The sequence below is a fragment of the Petaurus breviceps genome, unplaced genomic scaffold, assembly GCF_028583685.1.
Source record: "Petaurus breviceps papuanus isolate PSGF00001 unplaced genomic scaffold, PetGlider_PUasm1.0 229, whole genome shotgun sequence".
NCBI classification, from domain to species: domain Eukaryota; kingdom Metazoa; phylum Chordata; class Mammalia; order Diprotodontia; family Petauridae; genus Petaurus; species Petaurus breviceps.
The window spans coordinates 33,987,971-33,993,133 of record NW_027185903.1 but is presented as its reverse complement, the minus strand read 5'-3'; the positions used below and the strand labels follow the sequence as shown (position 1 = coordinate 33,993,133).

The following is a 5,163-nucleotide window of genomic DNA, read 5'->3' as shown; positions in this document are numbered from 1 at the left end:
ACCTCCACTTTACAGATGAAGAAACTGAGGGAGAAGTTAAATGACTTGTCTAAAGTCACATAGTCAAAATGTATCTGAGACAGAATTTGATCTCAGGTCTTCCTGACTCTAGTTCCAGTGTTCTATCCACTATGCTTCCTATCTGCCTAATAACAGTATCTATCTCACAGATTTGTCACGTGGCTCAAATTAAGTAATGTACATAATACATTTTGCAAACCTTAAAGCAATGCACAAAAGTCAAATGGTGGTGGTGGTATTAGTGGAAGGAGGAGGAGAGCCAGAGGAAGAGGAGTAATAGTACCAGTCCTTGTAATCACTGTCAGTCATCATAGTAGTAGCCTTCCTAATAGTCATAATCATAATAGGTATAGTAGCATAATTGGAGTTGTTGTAATAGTAGAAATAATAGTGGTGGTGGTTGCTCAGTTGCTTCTGATCCTTCCTGACCCAATGGACCATATCACGCCAATACTGTCTGTGGGGTTTTCTCGGCAAAGATACTGGAATGGTTTGCCATTTCCTTCTCCAGTGGAACAAGGCAAACAGAGGTTAAGTCACTTGCCTAGGGTTACATAGCTAGTAAGTGTCTGAGGCCAGATTTGAACTCAGTCTTTCTGACAACAGGCCTAGCACTCTATGCATTGAGACATCCAGCTGCCTCAGTATACAAATTATAACATGATTTAAGGGAGCCTGTGACAACTCATTATTTGAGTTCTTGTGTCCCAGTGGGTCAATAATAGAGTAAAAATTGATTGAGGATACACTAGTCCAAAGGTTGCAAAGGCTTCTCACACAGAAATTGTGATTGGAATGTAATTATGTTTTCCTGCATAACAGGCTTCTACCAGTATATTGGCATCCTGTCCTATCTTCTTCTTCCTGGTTTGCATCCAAAGATTCATTACGTTTGAATGAATAGCAGATGGAAGGGTAGTTCCAAAGGAGGAGGGATGACAAGAAGAGTTTTAAAGGTGAAAGGAAAGAAATTGAAAGGCACCCGAACCACAGTAGGCCCGTTGTCACTATGGACCCTAGATTTATGGCTGACAGGCTAACACTGCAGGAGCACAGCTTGGATTCTTTGACCTATGCTACCTGAGGGATTATCAAGGCAGGTTGACATTGAACAGAATTTCAGATCCTGAATGAGAGACCAGTCAGTTCCCAAGCTGTAGAACTGAAGCATGAATAGTTCAAAGCAGGAGATGGGGACTGGCATGAAGATAACCAGACCAGAAGCTACAGTGAGCTGAGCTTCTGTGGTGGAGCTCTAGAGTGATTCTAAGGCTAGGCAGACTGCTTTCTTTCATAAGGAGCAGGTACATAGGTCTCCTACATTCATTCTTATTTGCCAAGCTTGGGGCTTTCATTAGAATGTGACTACTGAGACCAGGAGATTAAAGCTTGTGGCTGAATCTACAGGTAACTAAGTGTTACTTTTAACCTCAAAGGATGCTTCTGTTTTGTTGTCTTTGTTCAGTCATTTCAGTCATGTCAGACTCTTCATGACCCCATTGTGGGGGTTTTCTTGGCAAAGATACTGGAGTGGTTTGCCATTTCTATCTCCAGATATGAATGAGGAAAAGAAGCAAATGTGGTTAAGTGACTTGCCCAGGGTCACACAGCTAGCAAGTGAGGCTGGATTTGAACTCAGGAAGGTGAGTCTTTCTGACTGTGAGCATGCACTCTATCTGCTGCACGACCTAGCTACCCACTTCAGTTCTCCTATGTTCTTATTATATCAAACATATATTCTAACTACACATTGAGAAAGCAGTCTAGGCAAAACAGAAGCATTTCCTGCAAATAGAGCAGAGGCATAAAGTGCCATGAGATTTGCTTTGGCAATTCCTGTGTACAAACCCCAGGATGAAGGAAAACAAAGCAGTAACACTCCAACAAAATTGGAGCTAAATGATTAGAGACAGCAAGCTCTCTGAGAGTGCCAGAGACTTTGATTCTGTACATCGCCCTCTGGTGTTGGGTGGTGTGTATGACAGTTGTTACCACCCTCTGCCCTTGAAATCTTTGGCCCATTTTTCTATCAGTCCTCATTTTTTTTTAATCCTCACATGCCTCTTCCTTTTCATTCACATGATGCAGTTCCACTGGAAGTAGTCCTATAACAATGCTAACAGAGTTCACTACAAAATTATATTATTCAAACTCAACTGAGCATTCATTCCTACATTACAGATCTTTAACTATTATTTTATTGAAACTCTCTACCTTTTTTGATACCTATAAATATTCCCAGATATATATCTCTCTCTCTCTTCCTGAAAGTTTTTAAAACAATCCTGATTTCACTTACAGTAAGCATAAATCACAAGCTTGTATTGAAAAACTGTTAAACTTCTTTTTTTTTCTTTAAAAAAAGTTGACCAAGAGTCAGTGATAAGGATTACATTCCCCATCCACCACTCATACTGGACATGCCAGACATTCCTCCCATTCCGTTCACTCCCATAGATGCACGGCTCCCGCTACTGTAGTAGCTGCTGTTCATCGCTCCTTGGCTCCCTATGAAATGTTTGATTGAAAATCACTGGAGTTTTCCTGTAAAACTTGGTCATATCTGCTCATGCTGCTTTGACCACCGTAGCCTCCTCCGTAAGCCCCACTCAGCTGCTGGCTAGCTGGACCACAGTAACTGGACCGGTATGACAAGCCCATGCCTCCCATTATTTGGCTACCATAAGCACCACTGCTTGCTCCTGCTGTAGAATTCAGGAAGAATTCTACACATCTGTGCTGCATATTGGCTTTGTCTTTTGACATAGCTGCCACAGCATCTTCACGAGTAGCAAATTCAACATCTGCTTCTCCAGTCACTCTGCCATCAGGTCCAATTTCAATGTGTACTCGAACAGGGTTGAGTGGTGAGAAAAAAATTGTAAATATCATTTTCAGTAGCTCTGTGAGGTAATCCTCTCATGTGCACACAATGGCCTGTTGTACCCTGGAAAGTGGATCCACCATCTCCATATCTATGATCAGACATTCCTGAAAAACAGTAATGGAGGTCTCTTCCAAATCTATCCGACCCAAATCCATATCCATCATTATATCCACTGTAGTCATCATAGCCTCCATACCCTCTATCATAGGCACCTCACCTCATTCTTTCAAACCCAGCTCCTCTACCAATGCTCTTATAGCCTCTGCCAGTCCCAGGCCTGTCATAAGGACCTGGCCACTGCACAGCCATTAGCTTTCAAGGAGGATCATAGTGAGTACAAACTTCTGCCTGGCTGCTCTTGAAGATTTCAATGTACCTGTGCCCTATTCTTTCCTTGTGTTTCTTTAGAGCCTTTTCAGCTATTTCCTGTGAAGCAAACTGCATGAAGTCCTCCCCCGTACTCCTCCTCTGGAAGTCTCCTGGCAATGTTATCTCATTTGGCACGATTTCCAACCCTGAAAAAAACTAAACAATTTCTTCCTTGCTATAGCCAAATGGGAGTCCTCTAAGGTGCACAAAGCCATCATTGGCAGTGTCAGGACTATTTGGACCAGTATGCTTCAATATCCAATCCATTTCAACATTGTTTGACTTGAATACTTCAACATATCTGTGTCCCATAGTTTCTCTGTCTTTTTTCAGTGCCAATTTGACTTCATCTTCTGATTCAAGTTCAACAGATGCTTCTCCACTTGGTCTGCCTTCTCAGGTATAGATGAAATGAATGCCTGATGCCCCATTTTAAATTTTGCATTCTGAGAAGAAGTGTTGGACTTCATCGGCTGATCAGGACCAGGGCAAGCCCCGGACCTTCACCACAAAGCCTTCTCCACCTTCGGTGCTCAGCATCATCTTGTTCAGTCAGTGGCAGTGGCTCGATACTTGACTTTGGTGTGGCTAAGAAGAAATCTCTCTCTCTGTTCCATAAGAAATCTTTAATTAGGGCGGCCAGGTAGCACAGTGAGTAAGAGCACTGGCTCCAGTGTTGAGAAGACCTGGAGATCGAATCCCGGGCTCAGACACTTAGCACCCACCCAGAAACACCTGGCCGTGTAACCTTGAGCAAGTTACTTAACCCCAATTGCTTAGGGGTGGCCAGGTGGTTCAGCGAGTAAGAGCACCGGCTCCAGTGTCAGGATGACCTGGATCAAATCCGGGCTCAGATACTCGGCACCACACCCAGAAATAACTGGCCATGTAACCTTGAGCAAGTTACTTAACCCCAATTGCTTTAAAAAAAATCTTTAATTGATTATTATTTAATTTAATTAATTATACTTTCATGATATCACTCTATATCTGTCTTCCCCTTCATGGTCAAACTGGTGGTTATATTTATTTATGCCCATTTATACCCATTGCCTCCTCTTGTCTCACCTCCCACTCCTAAGCCCCTTGTAATCTGGCTTCCATCACTAGCACTCAACTGAAACTGCTTTCTCCAAGGTTACCCATGATTATTGCTAAACCCAGTTCTTAGTCATCACCCTTCTGGAACTCTCTGCAGCATTTGACACTATTGGCTAAGACTCCTTACTTGATTCTCTCTTTCCCCTGGGTTTTTGTGACACTACTGTGTTGTAATTCTCTTTCTACTTGTTTGACATTTCTTTAGTTTTTGTGCAGGAACATCCATGCCATACCCTCTAGGCAAAGGTGTACCTCAGGGCACTAACCTTGGTCTTTTCATCTTCTTTCTTTTCACTCTTAGCGACCTCTTCAGTTCCCATAAATTTAACTCTCATCTCTATATATCCAATCTACTTTTCTCTGCTGACATCCAATTTTCATATCTCAGGTTACCTGTTGCAGAGGTATAAAACTCACAGCCCACCAGCAGTAAGCAGCCACAAAACTTCCAAATAAGCCCAATCCAGATTAAAATATAATTTGGAAATGTTTTTTTAAGCAATTGGGGTTAAGTAACTTGCTCAAGGTTGCACTGCCAGTTATTTTGTATGGGTGTTAAGTACGGAAATGTTTAATAAAATAAATGAAAATACAGTACCACATAGATAATGTTAATGTAACCCAAGTCCTAAAGTTAATTGGTATGGGACTGTTGGAGATAAATGCCCTGTATCTATGTGAGGGGTGGGGTGGAGTTGGCCAAAGTGAGAGAGGGAGATCTCCAGTTTGGACTCTTTGGAGTCTTTTCAGCCTCCCTAGGTCTTGTCAGTCTCTGCAGGTGCTTC

The 5,163-nt window shown here is 42.3% G+C and overlaps 1 pseudogene; it reads right to left on the bottom strand.

Moving 5' to 3' along the window:
- Nucleotides 1-2,510: 2,510 nt before the first annotated feature.
- LOC138167295 (heterogeneous nuclear ribonucleoprotein H-like) lies at nucleotides 2,511-3,752 on the bottom strand (annotated as a pseudogene).
- Between the last annotated feature and the right edge of the window lie 1,411 nt (nucleotides 3,753-5,163).